Here is a 17,841-nt window from a genome sequence, read left to right on the forward strand (position 1 = left end):
TGTTAAGTGTGCTTCATTTATGGATGCTGGTAGGACATTGCCAGAGTCCAAGCAGCTTTTGATTAATCCCTGCACTAAAGGCATGCGTGACAACAATGGGATCCATTTAAAGATTTTTCTAAGGCTATGCATTAGCCCATAGCATGTGCGAACCACATGATTGACGTGATCAGACATAGAGACTTTATTGTCTATTATCACTCCAAGATTGCGGGCTGCCGTCTTAGGTGAAGGGCAGGGGCCTACGGTGGACGGCCACCAGTCAATGGTCTACAACTTTTGTGTAATTCCAAAGAGTATAATTTCCATTATATCAGCGTTAAGTTGGAGATGATTGTTTGTCGTCCAATCATTGATGTCTACCATACATTGCTGACATCTGAGTTTCATGTTGTTGGGATCAGGTCCAATTGTAATTAGCAGTTGAATGCCGTCCGTGTACGACACTGTATTAAAGGCTTTATTTATCTTGGCTAAAGGAGATAGATACACATTAAAAAGTGTGGGGCTTAGAATGGATCCCCGGGGATCACCTTTGTCAATGGGCTGGCTGCTGGATTTGAAGACTCCTATTTGGACTTTAGATGTACGTTCTGTCAGGTAACTCCTGAGCCAGCGATACACAGTAGAGATTTTAATTTGCTGACATTTGTCACAACATAAAACATATTTCATGGTTCCTTGGTTTAAACCTTGCCACCAATATCGTTGCTGTAATAGTGAAATGGTGGCAGCTACACCCACATGCAAAGAAGCTATACTTCATGTACAGCTACAATTATTTAATCATGTCTGCGTTGGGAATCATGCGACCACCAACACCAGGAATAGTTGCAAAAGGAACATTTTGGTGATTTAAATGATAGGAATATTTAGAAGGAAAGCCATTTGGTAATGGGGTGCCACTTTCAAAAGCATTAATGGCAACCAAAATATAATTGTCGATACGAGTCTTAGAGCGAGTGATTGCTGCTATTTTAGCAGCGGCTACTGTATATTTGGCCACTTCATCAGCCAGAGAATTCCTTACGGTGTATGCTTCCACACATTGATGACTCACTATATGTATAACATGAGTTTGTGGCAACCTATCCTTAAGTTTTGCCACTTCAACCTAAGTTAGCTTTTTTGATCGTGCTCAGTTCATAGCGCGGAGATGCCCAAGGGCATTTGCTGCGCTCCATGAGTTTAAAAAATAAATAAATAAATACATAAATGGAAGCAAATCAATTCGATGGCACTAGATAAAATAATCACCAGTGCTTACATAGCAATTTTCCATCTACCAATCTACATGTACCCCGCCCAAATACGCTTAGAATTTGGCCTACAGGAATAATCAGTGGAAAGGAGGCGCTGAGCCAGAAACTCGAAACTTGCACATTTGGAGTGAACTGTCATGTCGCGAAAAATCACCTGCCAGGGAGTATTTGCTTGATTCTCTGACAAGATTGGGACTAACCAACCTTTGAGCAACTCTATAGCTCACCAGAGTTTTAAAATGGTTGTAACAAAAGTAACAAGAATGACATCTATCACAGAAGACAAGGAAACAATGGCTAAAAGGGCACATGGCTGGACAGTGCTTAATGACTATAAAGTTCTCGTAACTCAAATTTATTTAAAAACAAGAGTCAAAATGAGGCTAAAAGAATAACTCAGAAAGCTATGTTTTGGCAATTTATTAATCCTCCTGCACCGACGGCCTTGGAAAAGGAGACCAGGAGAACAGACTTTCCGTCTTTGTGGAACAGGAAACGAGGACCTTGTGCATTTCATCTGTATCTGCCCTAGTCTAAAGGACATATGACACACTTTACTCTGCCCAATATTCAAACAGAGTGCCACCAGGACCTGTAGACATGCAGTAAAGTTATGCTTTATCCCAGTGGAAACTCAGATAAACTGCCGACTTACAAAGTTCTTTGACACAGTGGAAAAGAGACTTAAACGCAAGCCAAAAAGCGAACAGTGAATGGCAAAACAGTATAGATTATCTATACTGAACCCAAATGATGGATCACTTTTAATTGGCACATTCAATCTGGCCATGCTACTGGTTGGCCAGACTGCACAGTCCATGTTTACATCCTGAAGCACAGGCACTTTAAATCTGTTATGACTTTCACATCTCCAACTTGACATCAGAACTGAGAACAGACATGTTCTCCCATGTATATCGTATTATCAGCAATCTCAATATAAAAGACTGTATACTCTGATAATTTATAACTTGCTGTATAAATTGAAAGAAGGACGGTTTAATGTGGTTTTTAAACTTGTCGGTTATGTTTTAATATTGTGAGTTTTAATTAGCTAAACAATACATTACTTACTTCTAGTAGGAGAACCGCATGTATACAGCTGCACACAAACCGAAGCAATTCATGAAGTGCTAGAATCAGAAGTGTTTGGAATTGCCATGAATGTAGTGGTACTACATGCTGAAATGCTCCAACTCATGTCCACTCTTTCTTAGCCTTGGCTGCAATGAAGACAGCTCTGTTGACTCTGAGGTGCTTACATCAGCCAGAAGGTGTGCTGCTTTATGAGTGATCATCTTTGGATCTAGACAAGGGGGAATTGATCTGCCTGAAAGCTCCTGGGAAAACTCCGGTCCTATTAAGAGCTGCTCAGGTGTGCATTTAAGGTACAGATGGCAGCTTCATTAGTAGCTTCAAAACATCTCTCTTTAATGAAACACTCTAATTTATAGGAGACACAGTGTCGCAGGAGAGTAGCTTCCACCAGACATGTTTCTGTTTTGTTCCTGTCAGTCCATATGTTGTCTTGCAGAATTTTAAGGGCTGATTGGGAGACCAACCAATGTAGCTGCTTAACAGACATGGATATGAAATAACAAACACTAGAGCCTGTACTCTGAGTGTAAAATTGACAAATAAAAGTAAAGATAGAACAGCAATGAGTCAATTAAAGAAGAAAAGATGTGATACCACCTGAAAGGGTCATCTGGTAAATGATGTCACAGTAGAGCTCAAAACCAAAGCAGACATCATCAAACAAATCAACATTCTAAAATGGTTATCTTCGGAGATTTTTAGAGATGCAGGACTGGCCACTTTAAAGGGTACTTGGTGCGATACCTCATTTGCCTGAACCTTCATTGATGTGTGCCTTCTTTAGAAACAGATTTGTTTTTGGATAAAAGTGTCTACAGGTCTATCCCGGCCATGGTTCCTCCGAAGGAGGCATATGCGGTCCCCTGCGGTGATTCCTAAATAGGTAACCCTGTCTACAGGCTTCACTCTCCCCTGGAGAAACCATGAAGCAATAGCCAAACATTAATAATAACAGTGAATAATCTCGAGATAGGTGGTATAAGTATAAACGCCTTTCAATAGCATGCATAAAATAATATGTTCAGTGTGATATGGCAAGAGTGGCACGAGGGAGCTAATATCATTTTAGAATTGATTTCCATAGGTCCTGATAAAAAGCTAATAGGGGTAAGGCTAGACACATGTCTATCTTTTAGGAATCCGGTACATTGAACTCTTTTTTCCTAAAATCTCCCTTTCTTTTAATCATACCAACAAGATAAATAAGCGCAATAAATAGAAAGAACCTACTAGCCAGGTATTTTTTTAAACTTCACTCCAGCACACCAACCACCCCACTCCTCTTCCTGATATTATCTCCTTTATCATTGTATAATAATTCATGTACCCCCATGAATCCCGTAGATCACAGCACGCCCCGCTCTCTAGTGGAACGAGATGAACCCGATGGTGAAGCATGCCACCAAGGGGCAACAATGGTATGTGAGGGTTTTCCTAGAAAACGTTTGTTTACTCCTATGGAGGGTTAGTCTCCTTGGTATAGCTAGGCTCTTGTTTTTGGTTGTACAATTATATGAAATCAAAAAGAATATACAAGACAGAGGGGCCGACTACGATCTGATCCGGAAAGTCTCCCAAACTAATCGGTTCTGGAATGGTTTCCAGCGACTCGTCCATGAGTCTTCGGAATGATGGATTAGGATGCATTGCATGTTAAACCCCTACAGAGTCAGTAGGAAATCACTCTGCATGACCGAATCGTCCGGAAACAAGCCCGATGTGACCGGCTCATTCGGAAACACTGAAGAATAGCATTCCAGTTACGAATCAGACTCGGTTTACCCCACAACCAGATGACGATGCATCCGAAGCGGTTTCTGAACCGTGTCAGTTTGTTTCCTAAATGGCAATTGGAAACTGATACAAATAGTCAAAACAAGCATTGGCATTGCCAAATTCCCCTCCCATACCAGAGCCTGGTGAGTACGCAACCAATATACTCAATATTGTGTCGCAATACACACACATCATCGTTAAGGGGGCAGTTAAACCATGCACTGATAGCAAAGGCATAGTAAACAAAAGCTAATCAGCCCAAGAAGTGTTTGCTAGTCAGACAAACACAATACCGGCCACATCATAGTGATTTGTAACTGTGTCATGACATCCACAAACCTACCAACAAATAGAGCAAGGCAGTGGCACCAATCAAAATAAACACTGTCAGACATTTCTGCCACCACAACCACTACCTCACAGTGAAGCTGACTGACAGGAAGGAATAGTGGGTATGCTGGTGAAGTGAGTGTATCCAAAAGCATGATGATGTTGTTGTCACAGATAATGTTCCCCCTCCCAATTGTACCATCAACACCTCTCTGAACCATGCTCACCTCACAGGGGTGTGAAATGGACTAGCAAGAACTCTGGGACTGGGCTCTGTTGAGGGGAGCACAAGGCCCTGCTGGGAATTGGCCACCAACAAACACCAGGACTGCACTGCCAGCCATCTTGTCAGCACAGGCACACCCCCTGACATTGAAGCAGAGTCCAAAGGTGGGAAGTGAGGGCATGCTGGGAAGGGGGGTGTAGCCCAGAGCATGGTGAGAGTTGCAGTCACTCATAATCATCAGCCACCTACATGGGCCAGAAAGCTCACACTGAATCATGCTCACCTCACAGGATGGTGAAATGGTCTGGAAAGAACTCTGGGACTGGGCTCTGTTGTGGGGAGCACAAGGCCCTGCTGGGAATTGGCCACCAACAAACACCAGGACTGCACTGTCAGCTGTATTGTCAGCACAGGCACACACCCTCACAGGGAATCAGAGTCCAAAGGAGGGAAGTGAGAGCATGCTGGTAAGGAGGGTGTAGCCCAGAGCATGGTGGGAGTTGCAGTCACTCACAATCCTCAGCCACCTACATGGGCCAGCAAGCTCATACTGAACCATGCTCACCTCACAGGGGTGTGAAATGGACTGGAAAGAACTCTGGGACTGGGCTCTGTTGTGTGGAGCACAAGGCCCTGCTGGGAATTGGCCACCAACAAACACCAGGACTGCACTGTCAGCCATCTTGTCAGCACAGGCACACTCCCTCACATGGAAGCAGAGTCCAAAGGAGGGAGGTGAGGGCGTACTGGGAAGGGGGGTGTAGCCCATAGCATTGTGGGAGTTGTAGTCACTCACAATCTTCAGCCATCTACATGGGCCAGCAAGCTCATACTGAACCATGCTCACCTCACAGGGGTGTGAAATGGACTGGCAAGAACTCTGGGACTGGGATCTGTTGTGGGGAGCACAATGCCCTGCTGGGAACTGGCCACCAACAAACACCAGGACTGCACTGTCAGTCATCTTGACAGCACAGGCACACCCCCTCACAGGGAATCAGAGTCCAAAGGAGGGAAGTGAGGGCATGCTGGGAAGGTGGGTGTAGCCCAGAGCATGGTGGGAGTTGCAGTCACTCACAATCATCAGCCACCTACATGGGTCAGAAAGCTCACACTGAACCATGCTCACCTCACAGGGAGTGTGAAATGGACTAGCAAGAACTCTGGGACTGGGCTCTGTTGAGGGGAGCAAAAGGCCCTGCTAGGAATTGGCCACCAACAAACATCAGGACTGCACTGCCAGCCATCTTGTCAGCACAGGCACACCCCCTCACAGGGAAGCAGAGTCCAAAGGAGGGAAGTCAGGGCATGCTGGGAAGGGGGGTGTAGCTCAGAGCACTGTGGGAGTTGCAGTCACTCACAATCAGGGCCAGCAAGCTCACACTGAACCAAGCTCACCTCACAGGGGTGTGCAATTGACTGCTAGAACTCTAGGACTGGCTCTGTTGTGGGGAGTACAAGGCCCTTCTGGGGATTGGCCACCAACAAACACCTGGACTGCACTGTCAGCCATCCTGTCAGCACAGGCACACCCCTCACAGGGAAGCAGAGTCAAATGTGAACAGGGATAACACTCCTGTGTTAGCCACCTGATGGCCCTTGGGTACCAATGACCATGTACAGTGAAATCCATACGTGAGCTGGGCATGCACACACTTGAACATGCACATTTAAATGTATCATGTTGGCTGGACAATGTGCAACAACAATATCAAACTCTGTCTTTGACGACTTAAGACAATGCAGTGTACAGGCACGCATTCTGACGTCCCGTTGCAAATGTCATGTATATGAACCATTGTCACAAAAAACAAGGAGGGGGGAATGGTTCACTTGTCCTGTGCAACCCGGGTCTCTACGAATTGTGTAAACAGGCGTAGTGTGGTATATCTTGGTTTTCCACCTCAGTGTACTGTAGCAGCATTATCATTGGCTCTCCATTGTTGCAAATATACTGTGCCTCCATCTGGAGGTAAATGGGCTGGTTTCTCAGTAGTGTCCAGAGATGAAAATTAAGAGTGCTGTGAGTCAAAATCAATAACAAAAAAAAAAGAAAAAAAAAAGCAAACAGTGTCCCACATAGGAATTGTTTCTCAAGGATTTACACTTTTCAAAAATGTCACAATCGTGATCTAGAATCAGAAAATGTAGGGAAAATATAATTCTTTACACAAATATTTAATAAGATTGTGTACTTTTCAATGTTATAACTGCAACATTATCATTGTAACATGGCAACATATATATACTATAAAACAATGATAATGTTGCAGTTATAACATTGAAAAGTACACAATCTTATTAAATATTGTGTGAAGAATTACATTTTCCCTACATTTTCTGATTCTAGATCACGATTGTGACATTTTTTAAAAGTGTAAATCCTTGAGAAACAATTCCTATGTGGGACAATGTTTGCTTTTTGTTATTGATAATACCCAGTCCTCATGGGATTAATGGGTGGCTCTATTGTGTTTAAATTGTGAGTCAAAATCCATCACATCAATCAAAGGCTAGTTGTTAGAAACGGGAACCCCGGCCGGCCAAGGCTCACGCCAAAGTCAGTCAGGGATCACTATTTCTAAGTCAGGGCAAGGGAGTTACACACCAAGATAACCCCTGCTCACCCTCTAGGTAACGTGACGCGAGCAGCAAGGCTAATCTCGGAAGCGATGTGTAAAGCGTTTGCGCGCGCACCCAGCAACAACACCAAAGGCCCACCACAAAGGAAACTCCACACAAGGTTATATCAAAAATAGCCTTTGTATTATAGCAAAAACACAGTAGATAACACACACACTTTACAATGTGCCAACAGGCACGGGCAGAATTTACAAGGGATTATGTACAGGACAGGGCCACCTGGACCACTGTCAGGGGTATGCACTTTTAGAATTAGCACTTGTAGGTATAACACTTAGCACATAGACATATAATAACTGTAGCATTAAACATAGTAAATGTAGCACACAACCAGTAATTGCTGGTAAAGGGTAAATACCTCCTACGCAACCCGAACCACTTTAGGAAAATCACGCAGGGAACTAGGACCTTATTATCAGGACCTATAGGAACATAAACAATCACCTAAGCAAGTCACATTTAGCAAAGGTAATGGGACATAAACAATCCTCTAAGCAGGTCACTTTTAGCAAAGGGGAAGAAACATAAACAATCACCTAAGCAGGTCACTTTTAGCAAAGGTAATAAAACATAAACAATCCTCTAAGCAGGTCACTTTTAGCAAAGGGGAAGAAACATAAAACAATCACCTAAGCAAGTCACATTTAGCAAAGGTAATAGGACATAAACAATCCTCTAAGCAGGTCACTTTTAGCAAAGGGGAAGAAACATAAAACACATTGCACATGAGGCATTAAAACACATTAAGAGGTGCAGGTAGAACATTTGCGCAGGAATCACATTAGCAAGTAAACCATAAATACGCAGGGTGCACATGGCACAGCACTAGAAATGTCCCCCAAGGTGAACTGGCCTCGCAAGGGCTGAAATGCCCTTAGTCCAAAATGTCAGGGCAGGCTGCGCAGGCAGCAAAGAACAAACCTAAACGTGGCAACTGTTCACTAAGTGCTGGGCAGTTGTAAGGCAATGATGGGCCAACGTTTGAGCCTCGTGGGCTCAAGAGCAATGGTGGGGCGAAACACAGCGTGGGAGCCACGGGGCTCTGACCAGCTGCCTGTGTCCCCCAAGAGCCTCTCTCAGGGCTCGCAAAACAAATATGGCACTTAAGAGCTTCTGCGCTCTAAAACAATGATGGTCTGGGAGCCTCGTGGGCTCGTGAACAAGGAAATGGCCCTCGAGACTCTCTGGGCTCATAAGAGAAAAATGGCACCCTGAGCCTCTCAGGGCTCGAGAACAACTGTGGGCTTGGAGCCTCGCTGGGCTCGAAAACAAAGATATGCCCCCAGAGCCTATCTAGGGCTGTAAAGCAAAGAATGCCCCAAGAGCCTCAACCGGCTCTACACACTGGAGGGGAGGGGCGGGCACCGGCAATGTGCCCCGACGCCCTCCTCCCCGATTTCGCACTTCGGGCCCCACTCACCGGGTCTCCGTGCGCCGGCGGCTCTGCTGGGGCCACGGGTGGGGCTCCTCTTCCTCGGGGGAGCCTCGCTAGGCCCCGGACGGCTGCCGAAGACTCCTTCTTGCGCTGCGGCGCCAAGGGCGGGACTTCTGGTCCTTCTCCTGGGGGGCCGTGCTGCAATTGGCCGGCCGGCCCAACACTTCCGGGTCGCCGTGGGCAGCGCGGCGGCCCGTTTCAGGCACTTGCAGGCGGGGTATCACTATCCGAGGAGTAGGCTCTCTCGTGATAAATTAAATAACCAAACGGGGTTGCCACACGCAACCAAGGAGGGGCAATGAGCGGCGCGCGCCGAAAGTCGGCAAAACGGGTCCAATGCCGGGTGGGCACCGGCTGAAGCATATGAAGCGCTCCGAGGCGCTAGGGAGAAAGTAAAGAGCTCCCAGCGCTAGCAGGCAAGAATACCGCGCTTTTAAGCGCTAGGGCAAAGGATAAAGCTCTCTTAGCGCTAAAGGCAAAGGCAAAGCTCCAAGAAGGTCTGGAGGCAGGGAGGGGGCAAGGCTGGGCCCAGAGCCAGCTCACTGGGTCTCCAGGCAGGGAGACAATTCAAGTGGCGGTCCTCCTGGCCCCAGCAACAGCAGCAGCCCCCTCTGGCAGGATCCTGGAATAGAATAGAGAACCAATTGTAAGGGGACGCAGCCCCTTCTTATACAGCTAAATCCTTTGTCTGTAGGTGCAGGGTGGGGGAGAAACCAGTTGCAGCTGGTTTTGGAGCACCCTTGATGGCCCAACCACCCCTTTCATTCACTGGGGAGGGTAGGGTCTAGACGCACCACAGGGGGCGGAGGCAGCATTGTGTGGTGAAAGCCCAGCCCCAAGAGGAACCAGGTGCAGCCCTCCCTCACATCACTCAGGCTGATCTCTCCACTCACTCCTGGGCAGACCCATCCAGACTTCCTGGAGCCAGGCTTGCCAGCCAGCTCCAGCCAATCACGCTCCAGCACCCTCACTGCACACACACATCAATGTCTAGAAGTGGCACTTCCCCACTAGACACATGCAAGCCGCACATACCATTGTGCAGCATTCACTCTCACGAGTTCGCACATACCAAACTCGAGCCTGCACTCCCCACGCATCAGGAACTAACATGGACACACACATTCCCCATGCATTCCTATGGGAGGGCAGGCCAGCCTCACTACACACACGCACTTTATGTTATGTTATGTTATGTTAATGGGTGACTTATATAGCGCACGGCTACTCCAAGGAGTGTCCCGGCGCTTTCTGACCCATTACTGAAAAAAGGAGAAGGACAACAAAAACATAACAGAATTACTGATTAAAAAGCCAAGTTTTCAGGGCCTTTCTAAAGGCAAACAGGTTGGGGATGCGGCGGAGATCAACGGGAAGGGAGTTCCATAGTTTGGGGGCGAGATGTTTAAAGGAACGTCCACCAATTCTGGCCTTCTTAATGGGAGGCACCATTGCCAGGCCAAGATTTTCCGACCGGAGAGATCTGGTGGGCTTGTAGAAAGAAAGCCGTTTCTGAATGTAGGAGGCCCCTACCAAATGGAGTGCCTTATGGGCCAGTGTAAGAGCTTTGAATGTGATTCGCTTCTTAATCGAAAGCCAGTGCACTTTACCCTGGTACACATGGAAAAAGTGCACAGAGACCCAAAAATCACTAACACAGATCACATACTAAAAGCAAAAAGATTAGGGGTGAACCCGCCAGAAGGGCCAAGTCCAACACTAGTGTTAAATGGTGAACATTGTGATGTACGAAGTAACAAACAAAGGTGTTGCGTGTGTGGATCCAGCTACTGATCCACCGCACCAGGGTTGTTCACTGTTGGGCAACATGTTTCAGCCCCATGTGATCCTAGAGGCTTTTTCTTCTCTGGACACTACTGGGAAAGCAGACAGTCTACCTCCAGGTGAAGGCACAGCATATTTGCAATAATGGTGACCCAATGAAAATGCTGCTACAGTACACTGAGTTGGAGAACCAAGATGTACCGCCTCATGCCTGTGTACATATATGAGGGTATTTAGTATGGAATGAAAATACGTAAATACCTTGGTTGCACAGGACGAGTGATCCATTCCCCCCCTTGATTTTTAGTACTAACCATTGCAAGCTGAATGGATCAGTACCTATTCCTCCCTCCCAGTTGCTAAAAACATATGTGAACCATTGATGCCTGTAGTAACTGACAAAGTCTGTCTCTTCCAAACACAGGTGGTGCTGGGGACACAGCAGCAAGTGAAGAGGAGTCCCTGTCCCAGATCCTGGTGGAAGATGAGCTCTCTGGTGTGAATCTGGCTCTGTCCTCTTCGGATGATGACGAACAACCTGGCATCTCCGGTGTGAGTCTTCATGCAGCAGCAGCAGCACAAACATCTGCACCCCCTGTACCCATGCCAACAACATCTGGCAACAGAGCGAGCACCCCCCGCCAACACGGACAGACCTAGGACACAGAATCCAAACAGCACAGGGACACTGGCCACCCAGGAAGCTATGAACAATAACACCAGTAGCAACACCCAAGGAGTCTCAGCTTCACCTGTGCGTTCCACCGCAGGTCCTGCCCGTATGGCTAGGGGTAGTGGGAGGGGTGTTAGGCAGAGGTCACACCCCGCAGAGGGGCCTATACTGCATGATGACCCCCAACTGCTAAACATCATAGATGCACACCAGGATAGCACCGGAGGATTCTGCCAGGTAGTGGGGATCCTCAAGGACATGCAACAGGAGCAGGCTGGCCATCATGCACGCATGGAAGCCAAGTGGGGCAAACTTACTGCGGTGCATAGCGACATATTGACTTGTCTCCGCCAGATCAGCACAAATATGTCCACACCTCCCTGTGTGCCCACTACATCTGTTGCTGCAACATCTGCAAATGCCACAGGGAGGGAGGATGATTCTTGTGGAGAGTCTGATGCACCGCAGACGCCTGCACTTGAGGATCCCCCCAAAAGAAGAAGAGGGGTCGTCTGAAGAAGGACAAGTGAGCCACAGATGTCCATGCACATCCCCCAGGAACCCAGAACCTGTTTTGGATATTGGCCTTTGTGTGCAAAGCGTTCACCTTGTTTCACATGACACAACTCCCAACATGACATGGAGGGTCTATGTTGTTCTAATGTAGCAAATGAATGTGGACTTTACACTGAATATTTCATCTGCCAAGCCTTCAAACTCATCTGTGAACTTTGGATTCCAAATCTTATGTACAGCACCCACAATCCTGTAGTCTATCTCCACACATGTATGTAAATAAACTCACTATTACACTATACTTGCCTATGTTGTGATTCAAACTTGGTATGTGTCATGGAGATGATGATATGCCGAAGAACACAGTGCATGCCAACTACTACAGCAATTTTATTACCGTTATGTGACTCATGTTGATGTGACACACATGAGGGAGACACACCACTAGGGCACCACAACACATACTCACCATGGACATGTGACACATTGCCTACAATGAAGTTTCCCAGAAATACAGTGGAATGCACAGACACCACACCTATCCACGGACAGTGGTAACAAGCCCACAGGTGAGGTAAACAAATGTCGGTCAGATGTGTGAAGACAGACAACACACATTACTAAGTGAAGCACAGGTTCAGTACACATCAGCAACAAGTTTATTACACAACAGTAGCAAGGTAATGCCACCTGACAGCGGGCACACGGTCACCAAGTGTTGCAGAATTGAGCTTCAGGGATTTGTGGTTCATCACATGCTGGGATATTAAAAGTACCACCCTGGGATTGGATTCTGGTTGTTGGGTGTCAGAGTTGACCAAGCAACAGGCAAAGTATCTTGGGAAGGACAGACATGAGACACAGTCAGAAGCACACCGGAACAGGATGGAAATGCAATACACATGCACAAAACATGTCACAAGAAACCTACACAGAAACAAGTTAGCATGTCGACACCATTGTGGACTGCAGACCATCTGACAGGACACATCACAGCACGCATCCAGCCAAGTACCACACAGACAAACCCAAACAGCAACTGAGCAGCACCAACAAATCTCAGGATAACTCAAGACATTGGCATAACAACCCTGTAAACTCACATTCAGCTAAAGAAGATGTTCATGAGCTGTGTGCAGACATCACCCTCATCATCATCATCACTGGCATAGTGGCCCAGGCCAGGATCCTCCACAGGTGGGGGATGTTGGTCATCATCATCCTGTATGGGAGGCACCTTTTTCCGCACTGCCATGTTGTGTAGCATGCAGCATACTATGATAATCTTGAACACCTTTGCAGGATCATATGGGAGGGCCCATCCGGTCTTGTCCAGGCAGCGGAAGCGGCTTTTCAGGAGACCAAAGGTACGCTCAATCACTCTTCTGGTACGAACATGTGCCTCATTGTAGCGCATCTCGACTGCTGTCACAGGGTTCCTAAGGCGTGTCAGCAACCACGGCATGTTGGGGTATCCAGAGTCACCTACATACAAAGAATTGCACATTATTTGAGTCTTGTAAGAGGGTGAGATACAACATTGCCAAACACACACAATGGTAAACAGTACACAATAAAAAGCCAGGCATGCTGGTTTGGCATCTGTGACATCATCAACGCAATGCGACTCCTCCTCGTGATGTAGGCATTATGCGCAGAACCAGGGAAATGTACACACACATGTGTGATACACATGTCCGCTAGACATGCTACCAGAGCATTGATGGAGTGGAAATGTTTCCTGTTCCGGTATGTCTGCTCCTATGCCCGTGGTGGTATCAGGGCCACATGTGTACCATCAATTGATCCAATGACGTTCGGTATCCTCCCCAGTCTATAAAAAGAATCCTTAATGTCAGCGAGTTCACCAGGCCTAGGAAATCTGATGTACAAGTCAAGGAAATGCAACATCACCTCCAAGACATCACGAAGCACACAGCTGAACATAGTTTGTGACATCCCACGAGCAGTAGCCACAGTGTACTGGATGGTAACAGTAGCAAAGAAGTGCAGGGCTGCCATCACCTTCACCGTTGGTGTCAGTGCTATAGGGTATGTCCGGCCAGGTAGCAGATGTGGCACCAACTGCTCCGCCAACTCCTCAATTAGTGGCCTGATGAATTGGTACCGTCGGATGAAGTCGCGTTCCACCATGCTTTCAAGGTCCGCAAAATACATCATACCAATACACTATGAACTGAAGTGTGTGCTCTTGGGTACGGACACATATGTCACCTACATGCACATCATCCCACATATCAATGAGACATGTGTACAGAAGTTCCATGGAGTGCAATGGCAAATCATTGGGCTTTGGCACAGTACTTATGTACTGCTGTCAATCAATCAATCAATCAATCAAAGCATTTATAAAGCGCGCTACTCACCCGGAGGGTCTCAAGGCGCAGGGGGAAAGGGGGGGGGTCCGTTACTGCTCGAACAGCCAGGTCTTGAGCTGCTTCCTGAAGGCGAGGTGGTCCTGGGTCAGGCGGAGGTGTGTCGGGAGGGAGTTCCAAGTTTTGGCGGCGAGGTAGGAGAAGGACCTTCCCCCTGTGGTGGCTCTTCGGATGCGGGGGACGGCGGCGAGGGCGTGGCCGGTCCATCGAAGCTGGCGTTTGGGAGCGTAGAAGTTGAGGCGGCTGTTGAGGTATCCTGGAACTTGGTTGTGTAGGGCTTTGTGGGTGAGGAGGCGGAAGGTGATTCTCTTGTTGACCGGGAGCCAGTGCAGGTCTCTCAGGTGTCCGGAGATGTGGTTGCGGCGGGGGATGTCCAGGATGAGTCGTGCTGAGGCGTTCTGGATCCGCTGGAGTCTCTTCTGGAGTTTGGCGGTGGTTCCGGCGTAGAGGCTGTCACGTACAAAACACACAAAACAGTGACAAGTGAGGACTGATGTTTCACAGGCATCACAACTCCATGTCAGGAAGATAACCATGGTCCATGTATTGCCACATCGGCACTGGAATGACATGGTGTCTCATGTATACCCCGCAACAAATCATGAGTCCCACAGGTAGTGGCCCATGCGGTCTCTGCAGGCCATAGATGGACGTCTCTGAGACACACACACCATCAATGATGATGCACAGAGCACATGTTAGAGACTGACTTCCATTGGGCACATGGAACCACAGAAATCTGAAACACAACATGCACACAGACTGTCGGTGTACATCGGTGTACATCATAATTGTGGCAATGGGTCTCGCTGTGATGTACATAGCATCCCATCCTGGACTCAGGGTGTGTGTGACAGGCCATAAACATATCCCAACTGCTACTGTGTTCATGACTCATGCCCATAAGTGAACAGTTGCACATTACATTGGTGAGGTGCACAACACAAAAATGATTCTGTCCCCATCAACCTATGCCCAGCCTAGGAGTGGCTTCACCAAAGTGCCACACAAGAAAACAAATGTTGCCCCCCCCATACACACACACACAGGTAAAGCAGCCTTACATGACATAGGATGAAGTCTGGCACTTGCTGTGCTGTTGTAGGTGTGCCCCTGGGAAGTAATTTTGTGTGGAATCCATCTGCATGTCACATCAATGTGAACGGAGGCGGGTGACTCAAATGCATACACGTAGTACATGCATGGACCGAGTCGTGCGCATGCTTTGGCCATTGACTGCACGATGCATATGCATTAAAGTCACCTGCATCGGTTCACATTGAAGTCAATGGCCAAGGCGTGCGCACGGCTCGGTCCATGCATGTAGGACACATATGCAATGTGACCCGACGCGGTTGACTTATACGGAGACGCGTTGTGGCAGTTCTGGACTGAGCCCTGTGCACGGCTTGGCCATTGACTGCAATCTGTACCGACGCGGGTGACTTGTATGCAGACACGTCGTAAAGGCATGGACCGAGACGTGCGCACGCATAGCCCATTGAATTGTATGAAGACAGGTGCGTGTGGATTTTCAAAATACGCATCGTACAGTCAGTTTACCGAGCCGTGCGCACTCCTTGGCAATGGACTGTCATGGAGATGGAGGCGAATTCAAAATTTCATTTGGATGCCTACAACAATGTTGCAATCCTAGGGTGTCATGAAGGTGACATTTTGAACGATGCGGAAGACGTGTTCGAGTCTTACATTTCCATTGATTGGACAGATTCATAGAATGCAGACATGGCAGAGAATCTGCCTCTGCTGCACTGATTTAAGGCTGGCAGGCCCCCAGAGAGCTCACTTGTCTGCACTACATGCTACAGGACCGCATCTCTGCTACCTCTGCTGCTGTCTATGTATACTCTGGCTACTGCAATGGCACGTACTCTAGAGAGGGCCCCAGCCTTCACAGAGGAGGAGAACCAGGCCCTGCTGGACGTGGTCCTCCTACAGTACTGCAAACTGTACGGGTGGCCAGGGGAGCAGGTGAGTGTGCAGTCCACTGCCTACCAATTGTGCAAGTTGTCTGACTAGCTATAATAGCAGTGTGCACAGCGAAGGGAAGCATATGCACGGAGTATTTTCAGCACCCAATGTGTGTAGGTATATGTGATGAACAGTTGTCCTGCTGCAAAAGTACAGTAGTGCTAGCCTTTAATTCCCAGGCAATGTTACCATGTTAGACCTGCATCACAACTGTCCATTTCCATGGGTGCACTACCTGTGTACCTTTTTTAGCTTTGTGATGACTACATGTATATTCAACTCTGTGCAGCACAATTATGTGGCATGTGTGGCAATGTCCTCTTCACTTTGTCATCCTCACAGGTTGATGCCCACCAGAAGCAGGAGATCTGGCTGACCATCACCCGGGCAGTACGATCAGTGGGGGACTACAAGCGCTGGATCCGCAACTGTCAGAAGAGGTGTCAGGACTTTCGGGCAGGACCCGGAAGATCGCAAGGGTCCAGCTGAAGCTGTCGCCTCCTCGCCGTAGGGGTGGACCCCGGACCCTGACCCCCCACATGCTCTGGATTCTGGCTGTGGTCTTCCCGGGCCTGGATGGGCAACTGAAAGCCAGACAGCAGCAAGGAGGGGGTGAGTCCATACCCAATTTGTGCACTATATCTGATATGCTATGTGCAGTCTTTTGGCCTGGTCATACTTCCACATTACGTTGGTCTTGTAGTCCTGGACTCATGTCCCTCAATTGTATAAGTCACATTCCTCATCTGATCCACAGTTGTGGCCACTACAGTCTGACTTTTTCACTTGGGCACTGTCTCCCTGCAGTCAGCTATGCTGAATGTCCTGGACAGCATATGTTACTGGAACTCTGATGTGTGCTTCGTGGGTGGGTCAATTGTTTGCGCAATGCCTGATCTCTGACGTGTGTTCTGTGTGTGCCTTTCATATGTGTTCAAATTGCTGGTCTGACTCGCAACATGTGTCTGGGGTGTTTAAAACACACCCATGCAGCAGGTGAGTCCATTTAGTGGCCTCAGGAGTGTGTATATCAAGTGTGTCACACTTGCCCAGACAACTGGATACTGTCTAGGCCTATACACTGTTTCAGGTTTACATGGGCAGTCATGCTCAATTCAGGGCATTGGGAGACGCTGTACTCACACTCCCGTGTATCAACCTACTGATTGTGCTTAGTGAAATGTGCCATCAGGTGTCTAACTCTATGTCATTGTGGTGTGGCTTCCTATTGTTGACAACTGGTGTGTCCATAATTTTAGTGTCAGCAGGACATCTGAGATGTGACTATGGGGACGATACCTGTACACCATATAGGTGTGTGATCACTTGACTGTGCACAATGCTGTATGCAACAGTGAATTTCAGGCAGCTGTGTTTCATTCGCAGCAGACTGTGAGGTGCTCATGTTCATGTAGATGTGTTTGCAGTCACTCATATGTCTGATTTTTGTGATGTGGGTTCATCATAGTCCAGATCATGTTTTTTGGCATGGGAAGGAAAAGTGCACTTGTCAGCTGCAGAGTTTGCTTTGGGCATGACCTATGATTGAGACACAGTGCAGACTGTTGTTGTCCAGATGCCCTGCCCCTATGACATGTGGCACTGATGACTGACTTACCATGCATGCCTGTGCCATGGCATTGAACTTGCTAAGATGGAACCTGCATTGGAGTCAAAGTTGCTCCATGCATCACATTGTTTCATTGACT

The sequence above is a fragment of the Lissotriton helveticus genome, chromosome 2_2, assembly GCF_964261635.1.
Source record: "Lissotriton helveticus chromosome 2_2, aLisHel1.1, whole genome shotgun sequence".
Classification (NCBI taxonomy): domain Eukaryota; kingdom Metazoa; phylum Chordata; class Amphibia; order Caudata; family Salamandridae; genus Lissotriton; species Lissotriton helveticus.